The sequence below is a fragment of the Phalacrocorax aristotelis genome, chromosome 1, assembly GCF_949628215.1.
Source record: "Phalacrocorax aristotelis chromosome 1, bGulAri2.1, whole genome shotgun sequence".
In the NCBI taxonomy this organism is placed as follows: Eukaryota; Metazoa; Chordata; class Aves; order Suliformes; family Phalacrocoracidae; genus Phalacrocorax; species Phalacrocorax aristotelis.
Window position 1 is genome coordinate 127448486 of NC_134276.1, and position 16078 is coordinate 127464563.

The 16078-nt window shown below is 38.4% G+C and overlaps 1 protein-coding gene across 5 annotated transcripts in view; it reads right to left on the minus strand.

Moving 5' to 3' along the window:
* ZBTB20 (zinc finger and BTB domain containing 20) overlaps positions 1–16078 on the minus strand; it is a 465108-nt gene that overhangs the window by 398141 nt on the left and 50889 nt on the right. For all 5 annotated transcript variants that reach the window (XM_075106546.1, XM_075106520.1, XM_075106537.1 and 2 more), the window contains one exon: positions 5161–5220. The gene's annotated coding sequence lies outside the window, so the exon portion shown is untranslated. The remainder of the gene's footprint in view (positions 1–5160; positions 5221–16078) is intronic.

Genomic DNA, 16078 nt, shown 5'->3' on the forward strand with positions numbered 1-16078 from the left:
AAAGATCAGAAGTTTAATCTGTCTGGCCACCTGAATATTGACATCTGGACAGCAGAATTGCTATTTATTCTTTCCAGTGAAGGTAAACCAACTCACTGGCACAGAAGAAAGAATTTAATACCAAATTTTGTTCCATGTGGCAAAAATGCCAAGCGTAACCTGTGCCACATCCTCCAGATATTACAAGATGAACTGCCCTTAAGATGAAAAACAAAATCAGAATGACCGAAAGGAAAGTTTCTTCTTGGCTTCCACCCTGGCAATTAATACAGATACACACATCTGAGCAAGAATCATGGTGGTTTAAATACCTTCTTCTGAATCTCAAAACTTCACTGACATCTATCCCTTGCCCATACTTTTTCACTCCCAGTGGACAGAGTGGTTGCCTTTTTCATTGAGGAGTTGTCAGATCACAGCCCCTGGCAAATCAACATGAATCACTGGCACACGACTGAAATGTGTGCTCTAAGAAACAGAATTTTAGCATCCTGAAACTCCACTCTTAAAGCACTGAATGAGGAAACCTGTTCTGCCAGTGTGTTGATTAAAGAGATGAATACTTTCACATGCATTTTCAAAAACGGTAAAGGAGGGAGAGTAAAACATTACCTCTCCCACTTTTACCTTTTATATAGAAAATAGGTCTACTGGCGTTGCAATTTTAGTGTTACTAGAATATCTACTGAACAACACAATGCATATGCATGCAGGTAAACACAAACACAGAGGCACACGTAACACTGAACTTTTTGTTGGCAGACAGACTGCGGTAATCCATGTCCCCTGGGCAGCAATCAGCTATGAAGGAACAGGAAGAAGTTAGTGTAATGATTAACTAGCCCACTGACCAGTAGAGCAGCAGCAGTGCAGGCTGCGATGCCAGTCGCCTCTCCCTCTGGAATGCTGTTGGATGCCTGGAATCAAACTCAGCACAGAAAAACCAGCAAATGTAATGTCAACATAAGAAAGAAGCTGAATTTCCCCTCTTGGAGTTTGCACATAACGAAGATGTACAAGAACAGACATTTTCTTTTAAGCCTGATGTTGAAAGAACATGACAGATTCCAGTATCAGCATTTATCAAATATGTACGCATAGGTTTTGGTAAGATTAATAAGATTATTGGTATCAGCTATAGACAACTATTCTGTATACAGCAGCAAGCAAATAACTCTAATGGCAACTGGCAAGTATTATCGTTGATAGTGGCAGACACGGTTTTAGTAGCGGAGCAGATGGCTAAAGTGCATGCATTTAGGTGGTGAAAGACTAAACCATGAGTATCCCTAGCACCAATCAGGGAAAAATCAGTGTCGTCATAGCTGTTCCCCTTCCTTTGGTGCTTTTAGCCTGCAGTCCCCAGCAAGCTGCAGAAATACTTTCCAAATTCTTTCAAATCTTTCCAATTCTTTTAAAGCAGTGCATTAAAGGTGAACATACCGCAATACAAACTGTATTTCTCTTGGTGCTACCTCAGTCAGCATTTTGCAGAGAGTCAATACACTACTACCTGGACTTCAGCTGGAAAAAACAAATTCCATCTGATTTTTTTCTAGCTTTCAATAACTTAACTTCATAAGCCACGGCATAAATAACAATCAAAGATTCAGGGTTTTTTTTATTTTCCATCAAAAGCATTTGCTGCTTACTTAAGAAGACCTTGAAAGAAACTATTTAGCAAAAAAAGGCAAATTCTTTCTTTCAATAAACTCACTTTCCCTCTGAAAGGCATTGCTCTGTGTATGGATTATGCATTTACTTTAATTATGTTGAAGTGCCTCTGTTTGAGTGGGTAGGAGTTAAGTATCCGCAACACCAAAGTAGGTCCTAGAATTAGTTGTTGTAAACAAAATGTTCTGCAGTGGCCTAAATCTGCACAAGTAGTAAGCCTTCAGTATTTTGGAAGTCCTTTTCCACAAAGAGTACTTCTGGGGACCCTGAAAGCTATTGGACTCAGGTCCATGAGCATATATTATGGGACTTATATTGTACGGACAGGTCATATCTTTCTAATCATGAACACATATAAATCCTTTTTCTCATTCTGTAGGAAAATAAAAATGTTGCTCTTATTTAAACACGGAAAGCAAAATCCCACCTGGAAGAGGCTGGTACCAACTAAAGCAACTGACCAGAAATTTTAAGCTGTCTTACAGGATGATTTATTACGACACAATGACCAAGTGATATAAGGGAATGCAGAGAGCCAGAACAACATAAACAACTATGCATGTAATAAAAAACAAACAAAAATCTTTCAGAATCTCTCTAATCACTCACACACACACACACACAGACATATACACTCATGCACAGATACAGGAATACTTGTTACCCTTTGTTAAATGTTTCCAGATATCTTTCTGATTAATAGGTACACACACTAAAAACAGCAAGAAGAAAACAAGCCAAAAAAGCCCTAGGAAAACTTCAGATGGAAGAGTTTGGACATACTTATGTGCGCACATTCACAGAAAGAAGAGGAGGAACCAAACCTGGGCAAAATACACAGGATTACCACTTTATAGGCAGTGGGCACTGACTTGAACAAGGGTTCCAAAAATAAACACATCTAACATTTAAATCCAAGCTGTATTTTCAGTAGCACCCTTTCTCCCATGAATGTATATACACTCAACTCAAAACACCAGCAGCTAAACATCACTGCCTTGAGGAATTTCAGTTCTCAATCTCAAGAAAAAGCGATCGTCCAAACCTTCTGCTGTATCCACAGGCTTCTACCACCACATTCTGATTTAAGGACACAAACGCAATAAAAATAAAACCAAAGAGAGAGAAAGCAGTTTAAGCAAAAGTTTGCACTACCCATTCCTTTACAGATATGAAAGGTGCGATGTAGGCATCTGGAAAACCAGAAGATATCTTCTCTGGTAAATCTAATTTCATAAGTCTCCCCAGTTTCAATCTGCCTTTCTGTGCTTTGCACATACTTCCACATAAATTTATAGCTCCTCTGCACTGTTGCCCATAGTTACACCCAGTATTTACAGGTAAGCCTGCAACCCTGTTCCTCCATGGAGGTAAATGAGAAAGGAAGGAAAACAGTATGAAGGAAAGTAGGAAAACAATTCTGCACTTACTCACCTGTAGTTGGTGGTTGTATCTCAGGAATACTTGCCTTAAAATACAAGTTGTTGTTGAGGTTTGATTTAAAAATCTCTGTCAGTTTTGACATTCAGGTGAAAGTATTGCTGCTAGCTCCAGAACAATTTGCATATCTTATCACTAAATAAAATGTCTGAGGTATGCACCAATCTGATGAAATTATAAACAAGAGTCCACACAAGCACACATGCCTTCCTGTTTGATTTCTGTCCTGTTCACTCCTCTATAATAAATCATATGATCATCTCATTCTAGCTGGAGGTTTAACTGTGCATGTAAAAGGGAAAATGATAGCAGCCTATTCTTTTTCACACTTTACAGCTGAGAACCTAACAAAATTGCGGATATGGGAACAAGCAAAGAAGCTTATTTTGTTACCATCTACCTCTTCTTTACTTGCTACAAAATTGGTGGAAACCCCCATGTATTTATGTATTTTTAAAAATAATTTCCCTCACTGAAAATAGATAAATAAATGAAACTACACCTCTTTTACTACAAAGACTAATATACATGCTTAACTTTATGTACTGCAATTAATCTCATCTACTTCAGCAGAATTACTCATAATGCTGTAAGTAAAATACATGTGTAAATCCTTGCAGAATCATGGCCTAAATTGCCAACAATGTTATGTGGCACAATTAAATGCCTAGGCCTAGAATGGCTCTTCAGAAAGATTAGAAAAAAACCCCAAACTTTAGGCGTAATAAGTAATAAAATCTACTCCAGGGAGCAGCTATTGGAGAAACAGTATTGAGGGAGTCGCCTTCCCTTGGGAAATTCACCTGTCACAAAATCCTTCCAGTAATTCACCTTCTTCCTCTACCAGTTATCACCTTCACTTACCACTCCTTTCTCACTCATCAAATACCATTTTCCTTCTCCACACATCCTGCTGCTGCTGCTATGTGATGAAGGAGACAGGAGATGCATCTTACTCCTTATTCTTTAGTGCAGTGAAGTAGGATGAGAGCACACAGCTAGCAATAAACAGCTCACGTGCTCATTAGCAGAGCTGGGTGCACAACTGAACGATTTCACCAACTTTGCTTCTTAACCTGTTGCTGAATGGTTCACATGCTACTGTCTCACTGAAAATTGTTTACCCAGAAAACTCTACGGACAATCCTTAACCTATTACTGGAGTTCATTACAAGGAGCTGCTAATCAAAACACATACAAATCGGATACCTAAATTGCCTAGCTCTGTCTCCTGATGAGTAGCTTACCATCTGGCTTCCTCTGCAAATACTCACGAATGCTACATCAGAAGTTACTCTCTGTACATTATCTAGTTTTTGACTAAAATCCACAGCTTCCACAAACACTTCCGCTGGTAAATTAACTCAGTCAGAAATATTAACTAAAATGCCAGGAAAACAAAGTCAATCCCTTAAAAGTTCAAATGACTATTTGTCACAAACATTTCACCTCTACTAATCAACTGCAAAAATGAATGATAGAAAATGCAAAGCTGTATTATGTTTAGCAGTTAACATTTTAATAAGGAGGAGATTAGCAATTTTTAATACCTCCAGTGCTTTGTTATATACAGTAGCACAATAACTGAATATTTTAATTGCTAATTATTTAGACCTCATTCAGTTCTCACTCAGGCAAAACTCCCATTGAGGGACTCTTGCCTGAGAAAAGAGCTACAGGATTTGTCTTACTGTAATTTGAAAAATCTTTATATATCATAAAAACTGTCAAGTTATAGTGAGACAAAAATCATTAAATCCTTAGCAATATTAAACCCTACTGAAAGTCCCACTGACTCTTATTGCCAATGTTTTTATATTAAGTAAAACAGATAATTGCAGTTTACCAGTTGTAACTTACCTGTATAATTTATGCCCAGATATGCTGGTGCTCTTAAAGAGGTCTAATAATGTTTTGAGTCTTCTTACCGTATCCCTGCTTTTCTCCTGTGGGAAATCTCAGTTCAAATGTGATAGGGAAATAGCATTTCCAAATAATTATGATATCTACACCTTCAGAAACCCAAAAACTAGCATTTGGTTTTACCTTTTGACTTCGGACTCCAAAAGGGTTAAGAGCAGCTCTCAACACTTCTTTCTTATGCTGCTGTAAAGAAAAGAAATGCTTATGTTTAGGGATTTGCACACACAACACCTTGAGTTTTCATAACAGTCAAAGAGCTAGGCATTTGGTGGGGGAAGTGGGTGGAACGCTGTATATATATAAACATACAGGTATCTGAAGGAAGACAAAACAAAGTCCTACGCATTCACCTTTAGTACACGGGTGATGAACAAATAAGCCAAATGTACTAGTATCCGAAATGTCACATTATATGCATCCTTCAGAGAGAAAAGCTACACATCCAAACACCAAATTAATAAGATTCCATGTTAAAAAAAAATTCTCTGTTTTTCTGTTCAGCATAGTTTCATTCCTGTTAGAGATAAAACAAATGAGTGTCACAACCAAAGTTTTGCTACTTATGTTTGCTATCCAAATGCATTTGTGGAAAAAGTTACAGGTATGTACTCTAACAGGTCAAGAGTTTGAAGAGGTTTGTTTGTTCGTTTAATAAAAAAATTGTGTATAAAGTCTTTGCATCTTTCAACTATAAATGGCTTTAATGATCAAAATGTTCAGAAAACCTCTCTATAGGCTGCATTTTGAAAAAAGAATTAAAAGCAGACTCAATACCACTAATTACCAAAATGTTCAGAACTGGCTGCCAAACAGCTGAGGAAAGAGTAAGTATTTTGAAGTCTGAAAATAAGACTTGGACACTCTCCTTCCACCAATTCAGAATATGTTTTAGGGACCTGATTGGCATAATCTCCAACTCCTGTTATGAGAGGTTCACTTAGACTGCAATGCCCGAATCCACTCCAGCCAGGCTTCTTGCTTCCTCGCAGGAGCAGCAAGACCCCTTCGTTCCCCCCAAGCACTGACCTCCTACCTAAGACCTGTGCCCAAAGCCAATAACCTGCTTGAGTATGGCAGGACGGGGCTAACTAAGCCTACTGGTATTCTTTAGTCCTTCTCTGGTGAGGGGTTTTCAAAGCTAGACTCAAAGACATTTTAATCACTGAGGTTTTAACCCCTTTGTCATACTGCAGAACTGATTCAGTTGCGCTTATTTGCTGCAGACCTGTCTCCTCAATCCTCGGATGATTTTCTTTAACTGCTAACGGACCTGTGATCTGTTACCTGTTAAAAGCAATCTGCTATAGAAAAGAACTGCTCTGTGGAGCACCCTTGCTCATTTAGAAAGAAAGGATACAAAGTGTTGCTTTCTGTAACCCCAGCAGGCTTTCCGGCTCAGCATTTTGGAGCCTGACTTCCCACCAGTTCCTGGCTACTACAGGGGTGCTTCCATTGCTTTCTCAGAGACACGCTCGCAATTTCTTTTCACATCAAACGACGCCCCAGCTTCAGCATTTGCAGAAGTTTCCCTATGGCACCCGCCCCCCCACCTACTTGGGTCCATCCTGAGCATACACAGCATAGTCTTTTTGATGGCGGCTTCCACTGCTTTCAGGCAAGAAGGTTTATTTTGCTTGAACTAAGGCTGTCTAGCATGCGCTTCAGCTTTCATAAGGTCTGCAGTTGCCTGAATAGACATGCTGGACGGCAGCTGTTAGTGCTTTCCAACATTACACAACCATGGTCTGGAATAGTCTGTCAGTTCTGCGCAGACAATGAATAAAGCAAAACAGAAGGGCTAAAATATTGAGTAACGAGGATAGGATTTTGACCTTTAAATGCTGTTAGATGTATTGCATGAGGATATGTTTGATTTAAGCGATACTATTAGGTATGAAACTGTGCTGTTTGCCTAATGTCTAACTCATCTGACAACTGAACCGCCCTGTACTTGCTGGCACACTATGTGCTGCAGCGAGAGATGGCTCTGCTGCGTGAGCCCAGCAAGCGAGGGTGGCACGGGGGAATCTGGAAGAGATGAAAAGACAGGAAAAAGCATTGGAAAAACTGATCACAAGGTGAAAGAAAATATTTTCTATTTTAAACCCATGGATCAGTCAGACCCGTGGTGGTGCTTAGACATCATCTTCTCAAGCTCTGCAAAGGATTAAATCCAAGTCAAAAGCCTCAGTTTCCCTTTTCTGGTCTACTAGCATTTGAGATTTTGTACAACTACCCATGACGTACACAGCTATCTTTTTGTCAGTTGTGATCACTGCCAGAAAGTGCTATACAAGAGCCTGTATAACTGTTACGGTTACTTTTCTTTATTTTCACAATCATTAATCAATCTTTTTCAAACATTTGGATGTAACATTTCTGCCACATAGTTTTAAAAAATATTTTAATATATGATTTAAATTAATGAAGCCTTATACCTGAGATGGTCATTTGTTGGACCAAAACAGATACTAGAGCATACAATATCCAAAATTACAGGCCATTCATTTTTTTTCAATTCCAACCTCCATGTTTACATTTAATTGTTTCACTTGGATCAACAGCTTATTGGTGATTCAAATTCTATCATATCAAGTAATACCCTCTAAATCTGATGCATTCACATGACATCAGTGATGTGAAAAACCATGCACGGAACTCAGGAAACCGCTTTTGGTCCACTCGAAAGTTAAACCCCACATACTAAGCAAAGGCAAATACTTTTCAGCTTAGGATCACAATGGGCTTACTGACCTCAAAGTCACAAAATATATCACAATACTCAGAGACGCTTGAAGTAGATCATGGTAATTTCCCATAAAAATGTGCTTTCAAGGGTGAAGGAAATTAGGTACACTTACCAACTCTGCTTTTTAAAATATCTAACCAGAACAAGATCTACCTAAAAAAAAAGAAATATAGAAATGGACAATTTAAAAAGTGCTGAATTTAAAATGCCTCTTCTGTTATGCCAGTTGCTTGTACAGTAACAACAGCATAATGTACTGCTGTTCAAATGCAAACAAGAAAGAACTATACATACTTGTTCATTTCCTTGTGTTAATGTCTTATAAACTGCATGGCCCTTTGACATTTGCTACTAATGAAAAAATCCTATTCAGTGAACTATCATCAGATTAAGTGAGACCAAGATAAATACATTCCCTTCAAGAATATGTAAAGTATGTGTCAATTTTATTTACATTTTCTCTCAAGGTTATGGAGCTTTCACCAAGGGGGTAGAGAATATTATAGGATGATAACTGCGATGATCTTCTCTTTTTAAGACTCTATAGTCCAAGAACAAAATGCAAAGAATAAGATAAATTTTATTAGCATCACTCCAGTTCAACTCCTTCCAAACAGTCATCATACATACAAACTAAACTCTGGCAGCAAGTGGATGAAAGGAATCACTGTTGATTAATGCTAAGAATATAGGAGCCGAAAGGATTTCAGACAATGATTCACTGTGAGACTACCAGTAAATCTCTTGGTCTCTGTTGAGATTCAGTCAACCTGGCACGAACATTGGGTAAAGTATGTCCTTAGCAAAATGGACAATGCATCACAGCAATGCTCTTGTTTAAAAAAAAAAAGACTTGTGTGTGAATTTAATGCTTATGGAAAAGTCTAATCTGGCAGGCTTAGAGATTGAAATCCTCTCATTTCCAGGACAGTACTTCTAACAGCAGAACAGATTGACTCACACAGGCTCACCACTCCCCCTCAGCCTCGAACTGAAGGTCCATGTTGAGTGGTCAGGCTCTGTGGCTGGTTGAACCTCTTTCATTGGACTCACTACCACAGACCGATTACTATTGACTGGAGTAATATTTTCTGTGATACGGACTTCTGTGCATTGAGAACTAGAGTTGAGATCTCTTTAACTTGTTTCAAGAGTCAGGCTTGTCTGTCTGGGGACGAAAAAAACCTGAATAAATCAAATGACTTGCATTAAACTCCATGATAAAGACAGATTCTGGAGAATTTCTGACGACAACTGCCCAAAGCGGACCACTGACCTGGCCTGCAAGTATAAGATAATGAACTGGATATGAATTGGCTTTTTTTTTCAGGAAAGAAAGCTTCGTACAAGTACAGAAAAGTTTTAACAAAACAACAGTGTTACAGTACCATTCTTAACGCATAAAAAAGTCTTTTAGAAACAATTTAAGTTCCCCATGCACTTCTAAATTCTATTTGAAAAGGACTACCTGGCCATATTTATCTCCACGGAAGACTTGGTTTAACTGTCTAAGCCCAGGACAAAATGACCTTTGAAGGCAACAGTCATGTGATGGAGAAAGGGAACATCTGTAACATTCCCTACCAGGTTAACCTCCTCTTAACTTTATGTACCATAACTTTACTTAAACAGAAATCATCACCTGGAACATGAGAAGCAAATGGCATTTTTAATATCAGAGGTAGTAGCATCTAGCCTGTGTATTTCTTCAGAAGGAAATACCAATGCAGACAGTGAATTAAAACATGCCATGGCAACAGATGAAGACTTCAACTGTCAACAAAATCAGGCTATTAATTCTCTCATAAACAGTCTTTTTAAATCTTTGATTTTTAATATACAGTCCAAAGATCACTCTCACATTTCAGCAGCTTTTGTCTTTTAATGCCAATCATTTCAACTGATTTTTCTCACTACCCTGTGCTTTCTCTCCCCTTTGGAAAAGGTAAGTGAAAATATCAAATGATATCTTACTCTGCCAAGACCAAAGGAACAGTTCAAACATTCAAAAAAATTAAGCAATGACTTTGCTTAAGGCAGGGAGGGAATGTGATTAGCAGTGGGGTGGATCGCTGCCTGGCAGGGGAGGGGGAAAAAAAACCAACAAACACAAACCCGAAACCAAATCTCTTCTCATTCTCTGTTTCAATCTATGCCTAGGTCTAGACTATGTAAACAGTAACCAAAAATTACTGGATGGAGAGCACAGAATCATTTTGCTGCTCATCATGTTCTTTTCTCAAGTGACGGATACTGAGGTTCAAAGGGAACCTTGGCCTGTTCATTACCGCCGAAAGCAAAGACACCCTGACTGATCCACTTGGACTAAACTGTCACCTGCCACAGGAGGCAGTCTCACAATGGATGGATCTACATGCGTCTGAGAGAGCAGCTCACACTGCTGTTGGCCTCTCTGTACCTCCTCAAATGACAAAGAAGATTTCAGACTTCACAGCCATCAGCTTACAATCTTTCACCAGATCGTAACTTACACAACAAGAAAACAGATATATGATGTCTGTTACCTTATTTTTTCCCTTAAATTTCTGTTCCATTTCTGAAACAGAACATGGCCAAAACATTCCTTTGACTAAGATGAGACAAATGTCACCTTGTAACAAAGTCAGGCTCCTCTATTCCTGGTCACTGGCATCACAAAGTAGGAATCAAAGGTGCTGCTTTTGTCCGAAAAAGCATTATCACCTTTAAAATTCAATTCCCTCAAAGCACTAGAGACTAGTCTGAGGGAACACAGAAGGCAAATGAGAGATGACAATTCTCCGCTGTCTCCAGAGACTATGTGTCCCTACAGATTTTGCTTCCTGTGCAACATTTAACTCCTTGATGCTGTTTCTCTCATGATCTCTTCCTTGGCAGAAACTTCTGCAAATTTAAAAATCAGAACATGAGCCAAGTAAATAAAAATAAATAAATAAAGCTCAATGTCTATAAAAAGTACACAGACTAACCTACTTAATTATTAACAGGTAAACACAACAAATTCTGAATTATTTACTTAATCTTTTCAGCTACAAACCTCAGACTTATAGAGCATGAAATACATGCTTTATTTTAGGACACAAACCAGATATTTTATAAGGCTGTGGGCTTTTTTTTTTCTTTTGGAGGTGGGATTATTTTGAAGAATACACCTTTCTTATTAACCCCAAAATACCCTCCTCTCGCTGAACCCTGATGGAATTTTAAATACAGAAATAAAAGTTTTAGTATAAAGAGCCTGTATTCACATGTTTGGTAGTGAACGAGCCAGCTATTTCTGACTTGCAACTAAGTGAAAATGAGAATCCTGTGAGGCATATGCACCCTCTCCTGTTTCTGTACATCTGCTTGGAAGGCACTAGATTCAGAGGGAGAACCTGGTGAAGAAAGAAATTCTACAGTGAAGCATAAAATAGTCCAAGGTACAATCCCATTTTCTTTATTGAATAAAGCTACCCTGCTGAAGTAAACCTTGACTGTGCTGCAAATAAAAAAAAGGGCAATGTTGCCTCTCCCTGATGATGCGATGAGGTGCTGTTCTAGGCCTGACCTCCAGCAGAGTCCATTTTATGTTCTCCCTCCTTCTGACACATCGTTCTGCCTAACCCAGTGCGATCTGATGCACCCTTCCCTGGTGAGATGCTGAAAATGAGGTAAGTTCCTTGCTGGATATAACAGCGACACTTCTGTATCTGCTGAAGTTAGCACATACCCTTTGAAGCCTCCAGCATTCAGTAGTGTAAAACAATGCCATCTCCTCCGCAGTAACCTCAGGCCATGGTACAGTCATTACCATCCAGAGAAAAAGCTACATCATCATCACGATCACAGAAGAAATGTGGTTGTGAATCTCAGACAAATTTTCTTAACTAGCTTTCCTTTGGAAATGATTCTATAATATTGCATTTGAAGCCCTGGATTGATAAAGACATATGCAGATATGCTGAAGGTGCACATGAGAGACATGCCACTGAAAATCTATTCTGAAGTTTCACACAGAAGCAGAGGCCTTCACAGGAGCATTACAATCATATTTAACAAGGTGTTCACATACTACTATTCCCTCATCATCTCTAGAAACCTGTACAAATATGACATCTGATAACATATTTATTAATCTACTCTTAACTGCTACAATGGTTCAACATAATCTGGGTTTTTTCCTGCTTTTAGATCTTAACAATTTTGTCAATATTTATACACTGTACTTTTTTTGCCTACCAAAGCCTTCCAAAGGTGCAATTCAGGAGATGAGACAGTTAATCACAGAGCTGGCTTAGCCTCTAATTTAGGTGGCCTACTTATGTTAGTAACATTTTATTAGCACATTATGCTGTATATTTCACATTTAGTACACGGTGAAAATGGTTTACTGTGCACTGCTTACATAAATGACTTACAAATTCTGTTTGACACATAGAGAACAGTGTATAAGTAATACATGTATTTCTAAGTATAGGTAATGCTACAGAAAAGGATATAAGGATAAACAGAAGACGTGGAGAAAACACTAAAATGTATCTGATGATGGAGTTAAAGGCTAGCTTATAAATACTTTGGTAGACCAAAGATGTAGAATTAGGGATATATGCAAAGTGTCCATCCCTCTCTTAATTTTTTATTTCAAATCTTCCTCTGGAAGCCTCAGCAGACGTCCAGCTGAAGGAAAAAAAAAGACTTTCTTAATTGCTGAAGTCTCACAGCGGAGACAACTGCAACAAAGCATACAGCAAATCCCCCCAAACCTATTGTATTTTACCAGACCCAAAAGACAAAGTAGGATCTTTCTTTGAGTTTAGGAGTGCTATCAGGACATTTTTCATGAGGCAGGTAAGTTAGCTATGTCCTCATGAATTATGCAGCCTTTCCAGTGTGTTCTCAGACAATGCCAGCTGGAAGCCCCAGGGGAGGATGCCCCGTGCATAGGAGCAGCAGGTGGTACCAAAGGAAGTACTCGGCCAAATAAAGATCCAAGTTTTCCTGGAAGAGCTGGAAGGCAGCTCTGAGCAGGGACCCCAGCTATCTAACTATAGCCATTTTGGTTTTACTGATGTTCAGAAATTACGACTGGAAAGGAGATTTTGACTTTAGCTCCTAGTTATGAGGAAAAGTATACTGGTTTTCGTGCTCTTCCTATTTAGAAAGTGAAGCAAAGCTACACTGGCAGGCATTTGTAAGGGCTAGATAAAGGAAAATCCTTCAGCCTCACCTGAACTAGGCCTATGTGAAAAGACCCGTAAGCAGTCCTGGTGCAATTCTTACTACCTTGGAGGGGCAGAAGAAGGGATTTAGCCTATTTGTTTCAGCCAGATCCTTCTTAACTTTCAATTTAATTAAGCCACTTTAGATACAGGTGGCTTTTTTTACCAGATACCCTTGCAACAAGTAGGTAGAGTAACTTTCCCAGGGGGGAGAGCTTATACCTTAGCCCTAAGTTTACCCCTTGATCTCCAACAGGCGAATCATTCACATTTATCAGAAATATGTCTTTCTGAGATTGTCTGACAGGTGAATATATCAGCATGAAGGAAGGATGATGACCTTCCAGGACAAGTTGTCTCCAGTTGCCTCTAAAGCCCGTGATACCCCAGTTAAGAAGGAAAAGTTCATCAAAAGGCAAGGAATGTTGTTTGTAATCAATATGTTTTAACTTTTTATATTTCTTCTGCTGTGTAATTTGTCAATATATCTATAAATCCTTTTATAATGAGGTAGCTAAGACAGATGCTAAGACTTTAATAAATACAAAACTTGTGTTTTGCAAAAATATATGATCACAGCAAAAGCATTTTTTTCTACTGGTGAAGCATCTTCAGTATTATTACAAAGGATCCTTACTGTTTATTACAATCCCTGACAAAATATCAGTTCCAAGGCTTTTCTCAGTATCTTCAGTTGATGTTCTGTCAAGTGACATTCAAAACCATTTTTATTTTGAAAAACAAAAACAAAACAAAATTGAGCCTATTTCACATTCTTTTTATTCTTGTACTTTACTGAATTTTTCAAAATTATTCCAATACATGTACAACACTTACATGGCATACCCTAAAATGTCTCACAATAGAGAAATTCAGTTCACATTTCCTCTAGGAAAAAATCCGCAAAACAAAATGATCTACAAAACCTCTTACAAAATGTATCCTTCCCCAGTTATATTCAGTGGGGGGCATTAAAAATGCAATATTTGCCACTTTGCAATGACTTCTGGACAGAAAACAGTTCCTTCATGCTGCAATAGGTTCCTCTAGTCTAAACATAAGGGGAACTAGAAGCAGAGTACACACTTGAAAGAGTACTAAATATGACACCCACAATACAGCTCTGATCCTGATACCACTTTTTCCCTTATTTTTTCCTATAATTTCTATCATTCATTACAGATACAGTATTTATTTTTTATAATGATTAATATGTAAAAATCGGTACACAGAAACCGAGTAACAAGAATGGGTCTAATTAAAAATTTATGTTATTACAAAAATAACTACTATATTAATCAATATGAAGACTGAGATATTCAGATCAGTAGGACATTTTTAGTTCTAACATTCGCCCTGCTTTAAAGACATGAGGACAGTTGATTTAGTAAAAACCTTAGCTGAGATACGTCAATATATAGTATTTGAATTAAAACCATGTTGGGAGCTATATTGCAGCTAGTAGATATCTCCATTACAAGAATGCCTCATATTTTATAGAATATAAAGCTTGTACAGATTAAGATCTGAAGGAAACAATCCAAAAGGGACTTTACAATTTTAGCTGAAAATTCACCAGCAAAATTGAATGGATAGTTGTGGACCAAACTAACCTTTGCTGTAATCTTAACAAAACCAGAGATTCAAGGATGAATTTAACTCACTGGTTTTTTACTCAGTAGAGTTTCTCAATCAAGTACACTTTAGTACAAATACTGCATGTTGTAAAATTTGTTTCTTGAGGTGATACCCCTCAAAACACGTGATCCAGCTGATGTTGTTATTCTAATACGATGCACATATATAACTTTTATCTATACTTTCCTCAAACTTGCACAAAATTACCTCCACTTTTCTTCCGTTTCAGTGGATTATCCAGGTTTTTGCCCTCTTACGTTAAATGAGACTAAACAAAGTTTCTGAAATACATCGTATAATACAAAACTATGTTTTCAGTTAATAAACTCTTTGTACTGCAGTAGAGTTTAGAGATTGCAGTGTGATTGAGGTATTAGTCACTGCAGTGACACAGGCTGGGAGACAGCCATCACTAGAAAACATTTTTGAGACACACCAGCCAAAGAGTGAAAGAGCAGGAATTACTTTTTCAGATGAGCTGGGACACACAGGTTGGAGTTATTCGGGAAATCTGTGACAGCGTACAGTGCTGAACTTTTATCTCAGGTTACACTCCACTGCTTTAACAACAAGCCCTTCCTTCTTATCTATTAACTAACATAAAGCCCACTCCAAAAACCCCAGTATTACATCTGCCCCATTAACTTAGCAATTCCAAACATCATGCTTCTTTGCATTTGCGTAACTCTAACATCAAGAATCTCAAAGCACTGTAAAGCAAAACCAAACAGAACTAGATTATCCTCACTTTACAACAGTAAAATAAAAACATAGAGGAATTAAGGGTAAACTCATCTCACCTAACTCTGGCCAGTAAAAGACACTGTTGCCTAGGCTGCTCCTTTCAGGCTGCTCCTTTCACCACTGGACCAAGGTGAGCATCTTGAGAGGGTAATTCCTTCTCAGTTATGTGGTTAAGTCAATCACCAAGGAAGGCTCTCCCTTTCCTCTGCCTATTCCTTCCTTAGCCTAGATGCCTGGACTAAATGCCTCATGTTTAGATGAGTGAGCGGTATATCCCCATCCTATCACAAAGTAGACCTCTCTCCAGTGTTCCTTTGATAGCTTTACTAAGAGGCAAAATGGCGACTGGCCAGGGTCTGTACATGCTGACTAGTCAGCACACACATGCAGAAAATTAGGTGTGCGCTGCTAGACCTACTAGTGTGCCAAAAAATGAGATGAACAGAACTCATTGCTTCTTAGTGTCCAGGTAGTCTAAGAGTTGACCACCATTTCTTGAGCTACTGGCAGGACAAACAAATGGCTGTAAGTTGCTAGGTCTAGCTGAGATTTGTGCTCTCAGCCCAGAGTGGAAGCCCAGCAGGAATACTCACGTTCCTGTCACAATATGAATAATGGTTATAAATAAAACTCACATCAAAATGAGATTTTTTTTTCCAAGAAAGGTGATAAAAGTCTGCTATCAGACTTTGATCCAAGTCCTACTATT